The sequence below is a fragment of the Desmodus rotundus genome, chromosome 13 (genome assembly GCF_022682495.2).
Source record: "Desmodus rotundus isolate HL8 chromosome 13, HLdesRot8A.1, whole genome shotgun sequence".
Taxonomy (NCBI): Eukaryota; Metazoa; Chordata; class Mammalia; order Chiroptera; family Phyllostomidae; genus Desmodus; species Desmodus rotundus.
In genome coordinates, this window is record NC_071399.1 from 9,586,334 (window position 1) to 9,599,124 (window position 12,791).

A 12,791-nucleotide genomic window follows, 5' to 3' on the forward strand; every position below is an offset into this window, starting at 1 on the left:
GACGTCACGCACATGCAAAAATAATCATGTTTGTGTGACTCAAATAAATAGGTAGGTGGTTGTTCGAATCGGTTGCTTCTTAAAAATTAATGTCCAGGTGCTTCCTAGTTCATACCTCATTACACCCCCTTGGTTTTAATAACCCCAAACTTGGAGAAATCGGTGACTTTTTTTTCCCAGCAGCCCTTCGCCTTACGAAAATTTCATCGTCTCTCCAGCATGTCCTTCTGATCAGTGAGAAGGATTTAAAGAAGTAAGCTAGCAGGCCGCCCAGATGGGAAATTCCTGAAATTCTTTCCAGACTTTTCTTCTTCAGACTTTTTCTTCCCAGGGGAGTGAGGCTACTAGGCACTTCACTCGTCTAGGTCACTGCTCTTGCTCTTTCTTCTATGCATGACGCCATTTCCGACTCTCCCGTTGGTGCTTGGGAAACTCGTAACCGCCTGTGAGCCCAGCACACATCTTGCCCTTCAGCGAGGCTTTCCTCTGGGTGCAGCGGTGCACTCCCTTCTCTGTAACCCCCAGCATTTACACACGATAGAGCGCAGGGTTTACTCTAAGACTTACACTTACCTTTTCAGACACCTCACTCCCCAGCAGACGTGGGGTCTCATGGGAGAAACGTTGATCATTTTTGTTATGCACAGCAGCAAACACAGCAGGAGCCTTTTCAAATACTGAAAGAATAAACATGAGACATAGAGCTGTTTCTTTGCATTTCCCCAGCATCCCACCCAGAAACAGGTTCACGAGCACAGAGTGAGTAGTGCTCAGCTATCCCCCTGATTCATTAATAGAATGTATGAACTAGGCGGAATCAGCTTAGGAACGCGTCCACGGCGAGGGTGTGGCTGAGTATCTGCAATCCCTCACACATACCCCAGCGCCTCTTGGTGGACAGTTTTTCCCCCTCTTTCAGGAAAGGAGATTGGAGACGTCCTAAGATTCGTGTTAGTCCGGTTCCCAACACATAGATGGCTTGGCCAGAGAGCCCAGGAAACAATAAGTGAAATCAAGTATGAGAGGCCATTTCCATTTCCCTTACCCCTCATATGTGTTTTTATTACTATAAAATGGAATGAGATTGTTATGAGATTTTCTCATATGAAAACATTAATTTAAAAAAAATAAATATTTATAAATTTATGTCATTTTTAAGATTACAAGAGCATTTAAAACAGTATTGCATTGTAGCCAATGAGTCAGTAAAATAATAAAAAAATTGCTACGACGTGACTATGTTATATGAGAACTGTGGTTAGTCACACTGTCCTTTCCGACACTTACCTCTGAAGCATGCTCTCTGTAGGTAAACACTCAAATATGGCTAAAGTACAGGGTCCGGCACAAATAATGACCCCTTTTTATCACAAAATCTTTTATCACACAATCATAAGCATGTAATCCTGTAACATAACACTATCAGATTGAAGCACACCCTATGACATTTTAGGTGAAATGTTCAAATTAAAACTACAAATTATTACACCCGTAGTATTACCCTCCCAACCGCACTCAAGCAGGCCTTCCTTCAGCCGGACCCGGTATTCACAATTGGCTGTATTTTATAGGACTTGCGTTTTTCTGAAGGAATTGAGTTAAAAGACAATTACACTGGAAAATTTGACCTTTTTTTTGCCATTTGGGGGCTGCAGCTGCGTCGAAGAAGGAACGTCAGGAACCAGAAAGAACCACACGACGTGGAAGATGAACAAGGGGAGAGACCCCCGAAAGAACGCTGAGGCAGCTTTGTGCTCACCTGGCCCCCACACAGCTCGCTCTCAGAAACCCAAACTCACCACGGCGGAGACTGAGGGCGTCGGGGGCTCTGGAGGCCAGACCTCGTGGGTCAGCACACTCCCGGGTGTGTGCGTGCCGTCCCCGTGATCAGACACACTTTCACTAATCACCAGCGGCAGTCTGCTGGTGTGATGCGCTTCACGGGGGTCTGACTGTGTTCGTTTGATGTAAAAATCATGCAGAAATTCAACTCAAAGTTGTCTTCACATGAAGAAATGGTACGTCCAACTAAAACAGTGCCGCATTGGGCTCCTATCTTTCCCACGGGTGTGCAGCCCCAGAAGTCCCGAGGCTGGGCCTCTGCCCTGCGGTCGGTCACCTGCGTCTCTTCTGATGTTATGAATCACGCCAAACGTTCTCCTGGAACAAATACTTCATGTTTCCTCATAAAGATATCAGCTAGGGCTGGGACTTCTCCGACAGTGGTAATGACCTCATTAGTTATTTTAATAGTTTTAATAGTGCCTTGGAGAGTAAGAAGATCTGCCGTTAAGGGAAGAAAAAAGCACAGCTGAGTCGCCTCATTAATGAATTGAGCCACTCATTAGCTAATCTTTCCCAAAATCTCTAATGATGTTCTGGTTAATGGCCTCTAGAAATACAGAAGTATTTCTTCAGAGGGTTCTCGGTCTAACCCCTTCGCGGCTGTAATGTTGTGTACTTTGGACATAGTAATAACACACAGAAGAGCAGCCAACTTTCGGTGAGTGCTTACTCCACGCCAGGCACACGTGGGAAGGGAGAACACCGAGGAGACACACTCAGTTAATTCATTTGGCTAGCCCCTGGATGTCCGACTCAAGTTAGACATAAATTTATTAAATCGGGTCAGTTGACATAATTGGCCAACTGTTCGAAATTGTACAGATGGCGAGGCAGGTGGATCTCTCAGGTTCATGATTTATGAGAAGATATAGATGGCTTCTTGCCTCTAGGAGGAAGAAAAAATTTTTTTTCCAAGCAGCATAAATCTCCATCCTGGGGCAGCAGAGGAAAAGCTTCTGTTGTCGCTGATCTGCCCTTCATCTCGCTAGCCTGGATTTTAAAGCAACGCGAAAAGGAACAGCGGCCGTTCTCCAGCTGGGTGGTGGTCTCTGTTGTTCGGTGCATAGATGAAAGAGAATTTCCCAGTAAAGTCTCTGGCGTCCCCAGCAGTTGACTCAGGTCCCCGGTTCCTCATCAGATCCTCAGCAGCACAGAATTTGTCCCTGTAGTGTCTAGTAGCAGCCGAGAGCACGGGGGTGGGAGTCAGAAAGACTTCACTCTAACCCACCTCTGCCTGTTTCTAACTGTGAGACTTTGCCCTGTTATTAAACCTGCCCACATTGCACTTCCTTAACCTCTGAAAATGGAGACAGTAATAACCACATCATCTGGCTGTTGTACGCATTCGTTCACACGAGATGAAGTACAATGATGTACCAGAACACACGAAGTATCCAATCCACGGTCGCTGTTATTATGTTTATGTTTATTATCAATAATGGGCGTTCACTTGGGCCACTTCATCTCAGTGATACTCTGCCTCAGTTCCCTCTGCCTAACGTTCTCAGGACCCTGCTGCCACGTTCAACTTGAACCCTGCCCCAAATCTCTGGTTATCTGCCTGAAGGCTCCGTCCCAGAGGCAAGGCCCTGCTTCCCTATACCCTTTCCACCAATACGTTACCTCCTCCCCCCTCTCCACCCCATCCCACACCCCCAGTCCACCAGCTGTGTTTCTGCCATGAATTAAATCATCAAATCGATGCCCGATGCCCACTTGGTTTTGAGTCTGAGTTGACGCAATGCCTTTCTCTCTTATCCCTGCCCTACCTAACAGCTAGACACACTTAGATATCAAAAATAGCCAAAAGGGGGCTAAGCTTGCCTTTTGTACGATGAATCTCCAGGATGTACGGTTGGGGACGGCTGTGTGTTTCCCAGGCTCCTTCCCTCGCTCTTGTCTCCTTGCTCCTTCCCTCGCTCCCTGCCTGCTGCCTCCATATAAAACATTAGGGCATGTGAAGAGATAGGAACAGCAACTTAGAATTTACAATTTACTTTTCAACATAATCTTATCTTTTACTCCGAAACTATTTGGGCAAATGACAGCAACCATTATTATTTTCCTGCCTATTTCAAGTATGTATTAATACTTACAAATGCCAGTGTGGCACCCAACTTGGCATGCTGGTATGAATATAGGAGTGCAATTAAATGGGAAACAGATCCCTGGCTGGCATGGCTCAGTTGGTTGAGGTGTCATCCCAGACACCCAAAGGTTGGTGGTTTGATTCCTGGTTGGGGCCTGTATGTGAGGCAACCAATTAATGTTTCTCTCTCTCTCTCTCTCTCTCTCTCTCTCTCTCTCTCTCTTCCTTCCTCTCTCTTTAAAATCAAGAAACATACTTTAAAAAAAGTTTTAATGGGAAACAGAAGTCTGTCTCAAAATCCTTATCCATTTTTGTCACTTTGTAAGAAGAATACAGTATTAATACTATGTATTAATACTCTAACATTAAATGCCATTAATAACATTTACCATTATTTTAGCTAAAGGAGGGCTAGACATTTATTGAGATCAAAAGTACTTCTAAGCAGAAATCATAATCTTTCCTCCAAACCCGACTCATTCTCCAGACTCTTCATGCTTCTCAGTAGGTTCTGTTTTGACCCTTATCATGCAAACCTCAGAGTCAATTACACAGCATTTTAGCGGAAGATACAAATACCAAATCAGCAGCATCTTTTAGCCTAGCCAGGCATGATTGTTCATATAAACACCTACATGTGTTGTTTCTTTTAAAAAACTTTTTTTAAATTTAGATTTTAATTTTAGAGTCACTTTAGGTGTCCAGAAAAATCGAGGGGAAGGTAAGAGATGTCCCAGATGCCCCCTGCCCCCACACATGCCCAGCCTCCCCCGTTGTCAACGTTGCCCCCAAGAGTGGCGCATAGGTTACAGTTGACGAGCCTGCACTGACACATCACTGCCTCCCGACAGCCCCAGTTTACATTAGGGGTCGCTGTTGGTGTACATTCCATGGGTTTGGGCAAGTGCACAGTGATATGTGTTCACCATGACAGTATCATACAGAGTATTTTCTCTGCTCTAAAAAATCCTCTGTGTCTGTCCACTCATCTGTCCTCACCTTCCCCCAACCCCTGGCAACCACTGACAGTCTTACTGTCTCCATAGTTTTGCCCGCTCCAGAATGTCATATTGTTAGAATCGTACAATACGTAGCCTTTCGGATTGGCTTCTTTCTCTCTGTAAAATGCCTTTAAGTTTCCACCATGTCTCCTCATGGCTTCATAGCTCATTTCTTTTCAGTGCTGAATAATATTCCATTATTCGATGTACCACAGAAGAACGTCTTGGTTTCATAAAAACTTTTTATACTGGGTATTTACATTCCATAATTCAAGCAGGACCCCCACACTGCCATGCCCTGTGACAAATCATTTTCCTTTTAATGAGGTTCAGATGTCATCTAATAATGTCAGGGTCTTCTCCCAGGAGGGGCTATCCTCTGCGATGCCTCTAAAATCTCAGCCCAACAAAGCTTCATCTGTCATTCATACAGAGTGCCACGTGGATGATCCCAGGGAGGCAGCACTCATGTGTCACTCTCCCCCACGTGGTGACTCAGGAATCCAGGCCCTTTCCCCTCTGCATCGCCTCCATGTTTGCTGTGCGAAGGAGGAAGGGGGGAGGGGAGCACGAAACCTTCCACAGAGGTGCCCACGGCCCAAGTCTGGAATTGCGATACATCGTTTCTATCCCCCTTCCATGCACTGGAAACTGGGTACCTGGCTCCCATGTACCTGCAAGGAAGACTGGCAAATCCAGTCTTGCAGGGCGCTCCACGGGGAAGTTAAACGGGTTTGAAAACACAGCATTGTCCTTGCCATACCCTTAACAGTTAGAACTGAATTACATCTATCATGTAAGTAAATTCCATCTACTTATGTTTTAGTATCCATGTCCCATGTCTTTAACTGTTCTAGTTACACAGGGTAGATAGAGCCAAGGTCTATGTGATTCTGGGTGTAGCGTGCTCAGTACATAAACAGGTAGGCGGTTCAACACTCTTCTTAATGGTGTTTAGGATAAAAATAGCAAATAGATTCGGGTGTACAGCCGGGGTCAATAAACACAGGTGGTTGTGGAGGGGGGAAGACAGAGCCGGCCAGGCCATTGCCACAGCCATTCTTGGTCATAACTTGGAGACCCGCTCGGGAGTGAATGAGGCGATGCTGTGCTATATAAATTCTACCAGAGCACTGTCTGGCTTCTTATGCTTCCCAAATGTCCTACATAAAGCCATTAGTACTTGTAAACGGTCTCCATGAAGAATGGAATTTCCCCTAGCTGAGCAGGCGAAACTTGGGCTGCGGCTGGAAGAAGGACTTTCCGGAGCCCATCGACGGACACGAAAGGGCTGTGCACACAGGCAGCCCAAACCAGAAAAATGTAAACACGGGCGCTGAGAGACACGGTGGCGTCCCAGGGCAGCACACGGAGCACACACGCTGTCGACTATTAGCGTGTTTTGCTTTTTTATAACAGAAGGCTTCTTACGTAATATGGGTAATTAGTCCTTTACTCAGCTGGGGGTCGAGCTCAGCTTCTGTCAAGGAACAGAACTAGGGTGGGATTAGCTCTGGGACAGGACGCCTGCCAAGTGGTAATCGTTTTTGGACGGATGAAAAGAAACCATTATTAAAATGTTTGGTTCTCGCCTTAAACCTTTCCCTGGTTTTACTGCCCGTTACCGCGAGCGCATGTGGCTCCTCACGATGGGCACTAGAGGGCGCCACAACCTCAGGTCGACCCTGTTTTCCCCCCTGCACGTGTACGAGGGAAAGCCCTTAGGCTGGTAAATGTTTTTGCTCCCTCCAGAGTGGTCTTTTCACAGAAAAAACCCGAATGTGTAATCATCTTGCTTGCAATACTTCAAACGCTCCTCGGTGCTTGTAGGATAAACTCCCAAATCCTTCTCAGAGCCTCTGGGGGCTGACAGGGTCCGGGCCTCTCCCTCCAGGTGGCCCACCCGCCTCACCTTCCTCTCTCCAGCACCCTTTGCCCGCTGTCGTGCCCCGAGTTACCTCGCTCCACAGGCCTTTGCCATCTCTCCCAGGAGTCTGATCTTCTTCCCAGCTGCGGCTCGGTCCTGGCTTCCTCCGGAAGCCTCCCCGACCTTCCAGACTAGTGAGGATCCCTAGTGTGTGCTTTCTGGGGGCATGCACGACTTCTCTGGGGCACTTTCCAGGGTGGCTGTCCACCTGTGCACTTGTTAGGTAGAGAGACGTGTAACACCCACCCATGGTCCACGGAGGAGGTGGGGAGGGCGCCGTGTCTGAAGTCTTCCCCCAGATCTTCCTCCCAAGGAACCCAATGGGCCGTTGGTGGGAGCAGACTAAAGGGACTCGGCCTCTGGACCACGGAGATTCTGTCCCTCCTTGGAAAGCGTCTCAGAATCACCCTCCCTGTCAGTAGCTACATAAGGTGACATACTTGGAAACAATTCTTCAGCTCTGCTTAATTAGCTGTAACGTTGTTTAGTCAATTTATTACTGCACGGACGCTGTAGAACCTGGGCCTTGTTTTCTCTCCTGCAATATTGCTGGAGGCAGTGGCAGCCAAGTAGCATATTTTTTACTTTTAAATTTTTTATATGAAAACTACAAGCTACCTTAATTTACATGTGTTTCCTCACTGTAAATAAGCTTCTCTTCCTATCTGGATTTTGTGTGTATATGTATACCTGTTCAACCAGTGAACAGTTTTGCAGTTTGAAGTCTGTATTAGCCCTTCTATGTTGTTTTAAGTAAAAAAAAAAAGGGGGAGACATTTTAAAATCTGGCATCCTCCCCCTGAAAAACCGATGTTGAAAGACAATAGGTTACATATATCTCTGCACAATGATACGATTAATTTCGCTCTCCTGTCCCAAACTCCTAGCTTCCTGAAGCTGAGACCATGCTGATTGGGGTTCCTTGTGGTCAGCGCTGTGCCGGTCGGGGCCTGGTGCCCAGTTGCTCAGCTTCCTGTAGCCGTGCCCTACTGTTGGTGGCCCACTCCAGGTACCCTCATTCCTTGTGCTGGTTTGATATGCAGATGTCCCACTTCTGGTCCTTACTCTGCCGGGTAACCTGCAAGTCATTGACCCCTCACTCAACCAGCCCCTGGGTGCTCTTCACAGGCTCCGTGGGGCCTGGCTCTGCTCCAGGAGGCCTTCTGTAAGGGTGGAACTCCGCTCAGAACTCCACACATCATGTTTGATATTGTTTCCAGGAAGCACCGATGAAGCCATTCACAAACGTAGGTGATGGCAGAAAAAACATCGATCGTCCTAGAAACGCTTCCCACGTCTCGGTGGTCCTCACCGCGGGGTACTGTACGCTTTCAGGATTTTTGCCTCAGACACTGATTCACCTCTTTCAGGGCACTGCTTACCCCGGTACCAGCTGTTCTGTCACCGTTTCCTGGCATGGCTGCGTCAATTAAAAAAGGACTCTTCTGTTTGTCACGAAAAAGAAATCCTTCGGCTTCAGAGGGATTCGAATTGCTCAGAGATTTCAACGGCTTCCTCAAAACACGGCAGTGTTTACATATAAACAGAATCCTTGGTAAGATCAAGAGTGTGTCATTTCAAACGGAATGTTCCTCTCGGATATTAGCTGTCCTTTTTATGTTGTGGGCACCATAGGACCGACCAGCGCAGCCCTACTCTGTATTTATTTACAGAAATCTATCAGCAGGGAGAGTCTTGGTTTAGTCAAAGAACAGCTCAAATACATTCTGCACTTGACCTAAATTCTGCATTAATTCTGCACCCTGTAATGAACAACCCACAGGCCTTTAGGAGTGAGGAGAAAGGGCACACCTAGGTCTCTCAGTTGTTAGTAGATGTGCTCACAGCCCGGTCCACAGGTGGCTGCTTTGCCGTCTCTGCAGACCAGACCAGAAGGAAGCGGGGGCAAGAGCTCATTGCGAATCGGATTCATCGCAGAGAAGACCTGAGCCCCCAGCCCTTCTCCCGTTGCTCTGTCTCTGACTCTTCTCTCTTTGACCCTTTCCTTCTTTCTGACTTCCCGGCCAGTCTAGCTCTTCCTAATTTCCTATCTACGCTGTTTCTTTTTTATTCTAATGAATACTTTCATCCATAACATGCCTTTAATTTGTCTTTTAATTCTTGTCCTGTTTCAGGATGTATTCTTGATAACCAACCTTCTTGCCTTGATCCTAGGACACTTTCTTTTGAGTTGCCCTGATGGGCCACCTCAGACCTCAGAGGGTCAAGTTCAGACACGTCTTGAGGTATGGAACCTACCAGTTGCAAACTAATTTGTTTAGAATGGTTCCTACTTAGACACTCAGTCTTGCACTCACACACATGAGTTCTTAGTTCTTTTGCCATAAAATTTCTTCTCTAATGGTGACCTCATTCATGCCAAGAAGTATTCACTATGCAGCACAAAGTGGCAGTTTGTATTTATACCTGAATTTATGTATTTACTTATATATACAATTTATTTACTTATTTATATAACTTATTTACTTATTTATAATATAAGTATTTACTTATATATACAATTTATTCTTATTTTTATTATTTCTATACTCGGGTAAGTATAAGGGAACTGCTAGTAATGGACAGGTCACCTAACTGAATGCTGGGTGGGCCAGAGCACAGTATCCGTTCAACGCAGACTGAGGTACTTTTGAGAGTCCGAGGCATCTGTAGAAATCCCAGCCCTGTGAGCCACAATTCACAAAACACTGTTCTCCTCTCCTCGTAATGTGAATGAGGCCTCCGCCGTTCCTGCCCGAGTCTTCTCTCACCCTTGTGTTTGTAACGGCGGCAACTCCTCTCCTTTGAAAGCTCTGTCACCCCGTGGTTCATCCCATGAAGCTGCTACTTGTGTGAGGGACACACTTGGTCAGTTCATCTATTAGTGGGAAATAGAGGTTTTTACTAGTCAATGGCATTTTATTTTACTAATCCTTTCCAATGGTTAAACGATGACTGTATTAATCTGGTAAGGCTGTCACGACAGAGTGCCACACACTGGGTGGCTGAAATGACAGAGTCCTCTCATAGATCTGGGGGCTGGAAGGCTGAGGTCAAGATGCCAGCAGGGTTGGCTTCTGCTGAGGCCTCTCCTCCTGGCTTGCAGATGGCCGGTCCCTAGGGTGCACCCTGAGATGTCTGGTATCTCGTCCTCATCAGGACACCGACCCTAACAGAGTAGGGCCCACCCTGTGCCCTCATTTAACCTCAGCTCCATAAAGGCCCTCGCGATACCGTTGCACTTTCTTCTTTTCACGTTAATCCCTGCCTAACCCTCCTCCCAGTGTACATCCGGAATCCCGCCTGCTCTGTCCTAGCATCTGGACAGATGAATGTGATCCCCACGCAGTAAATTCATGAGCATGCACGTCAAGGGGGCCGTTATGGGACCATTTCGAACTTTCTGAGTCCATTTGTCCTTTTACTACCCTGGTCATCATTTGATACTCTGTTCTCCTCACATCCCCCAAATGCCTCCACAATTCTCACATCTGATCCTTATTCCAAGGAGAAAACAACCACTATCAGAAGACAGCATTTTCACTCATTCACCATCACAGCCCTAACGTGGCTACACAAATACCCAAATAGTTTGCAGTTACTCTAAAAGAGCTGTCCGTGGTCATCAATAACGCCAGCCCCTCTGTCTGCCCAGGGTCCTGTGCCCAATCTCTTCCTGAAGGGCGGCACTCAGCAGTTTCCCCCTTCCTCCTCCAGCGTCAGGTCCTCGGTCTCTACGGGGCCGTCCCGCCAGCATGCAAAGCCACTCTTCAAGCACGGTCCTTCACACACACTCCCACCGTATGTGTGACCCCATTTCTTTGTCCCTGCATACGGCAAAACCTCTCAAAATTATCTACAGCTCTTCTCTCCTTCTCACTCAAACCTCCTCCAATCTGGCTTCCACTTTCATTTCTCCCCCAAGCTGCACTTTTCAAGCTCATCCATGACTTTACACGGAGAAAAACAGTGAATACATTGATAAAATAAATACTGAATGCAGAGCGGTAAATGAATCAGAACCAACTTTGCCTGAGTTGTGAGTTTGCTGGGGACCTGGTTCAGTGTGAATGATAACCTTCATTACACAACAGCAATTACAAAGCAGAGAACCTACTATTGTTTTTCCTCAGCACAAAGGAGTAGAACTGAAATAAAATCAAATCTCTAGGAAGTTAATCATGACAGGGGAACTTCACGAAGTGCCTTAATGAGTCTGCTATGTGCTAAACTCATTCTTATTTTCTGATGGCTTTGAAAACATTTTTAATCATCAAAAAACCAATATATATTATTATGCAAAGAGATGCATCAGTGTGAACCAACTTGATACAGAATCTCTTTAAAAATTATGGCTGGGGTAGCTGGCAGGCAGAGAGCCCATGAGAGGGAAGTTTGCTTTGTCCAGGGGTGGCATCTTGGGCTCCCCAACAGCCCAAGACATGGCCTCTGCGTTCTTTCTTCTGGGACCACAGCAGGACCGGTAATGATATCAAAATAGAAAAATATTGCAACTTTTTCAAGTCAAATTTTTATTTATTTATTTATTTATTGAAAATTCTATTTTTTTACTTTTAGAGAGAGGGAAAGGGAGGCAGAGTGAAAGGGAGAGAAACATCAATGTGTGGCAGACACATCTATGGTTGCCTCTCACACGTCCCCAACTGGGGACCTGGCCCACAACCCGGGCATGTGCCCTGACCAAGAATCGAACCAGCAACTTTTTGGTTCAAAGGCTGGTGCTCAGTCCACTGAGCCACAGCAGCCAGTGCTCAAGTCTAATTTTTAAAAACCAGAGGTTACCATGAAATGCTGACTTCTTATACTAAGGCCAGGACCAAGCAAATGTATTCCTAAAATGTGTCAAAACTGCATCACTTATCTTACGTACTTTTTGTCACCTTATACTTCTTGATACAAGCAGACAATGGCAGTGATGATGACTGTGAGTCAATGATAAGGATGTGAGCAGTGACATTCCCCTGGGCTGGAGAGAGCAGCCCCTGCAGCATTCTCCAGGCCCACAGGGGAGTGTGGGCAGGACCCCGGGGCTGATGTTTGCAGCCAGCATCAGCAGGCACCACTGCTGTGGGAAGGGCGCTGTTCGTCCTGACCCAGCATCAGCAAGCCCCAGGTCTCTGTCCGCTCCATCCTTGAACAACCCATAAAACGGGGAGGTTCTGTATTCGGCAAGTCATGAATCCCCGTGAACGTCACAACAAAAGTCCATAAATTAAAACAATTTCTCATCGTGTACACTTCCTTTTACCCGTCCATTCAAGTAGGACAGTGCACTTGCTTAGATTTGATAGAGCTTGAAATGAAAATAGTTAGCACCCAACAAACAAACAAAAAAGTGTTCTGAGCCATTTTAGGTAGCTTCTGGGGGGAGGAAAGTAAATTCTGGTTTTCCCATTCCTCTAAGTTTTATGCTTTCCTTAGACATTTTTTTTTAGCTCTTTAGCACCCCTCTTTGTAAGCTCGACCTGAAATTAAATGTTCTGTTCTGTTTATCGCAGTTCGGTAAGGGCTAAAATAACTTTCAAGCAAGAAGCAAAGCCCAGGGTGTCCCAGAGGACTGTGGACCTGGCCAAGAATATTTTGGTGGAGAAGCTGGACCAGGTCACAGGCATAGTGACCTAAACGACAAGGGAGAGCCTCTTCTCATGGTTTAGTCTGGAGCCTCAAATCAGCATGTCTAACACCATCTGGCTCAGTTCCCATTCCACCCCTGTGGGGTCAAGGTCATGGAGGACCTGGGAATCTGCATTCTGATGCTCCTCAGCTCCTTCTCCTCTCGGGCTGCAGATTGAGATCAGCTGCTCTGCAAATCACAGCTGGCCAGAGACTTGTCTTCCCCAGTGGTTCTCAGACTAGAGAGTGGTTCTGCCGTCAGGCAGTGGACCCTGTTCTCTTTAAAAAGTAAATG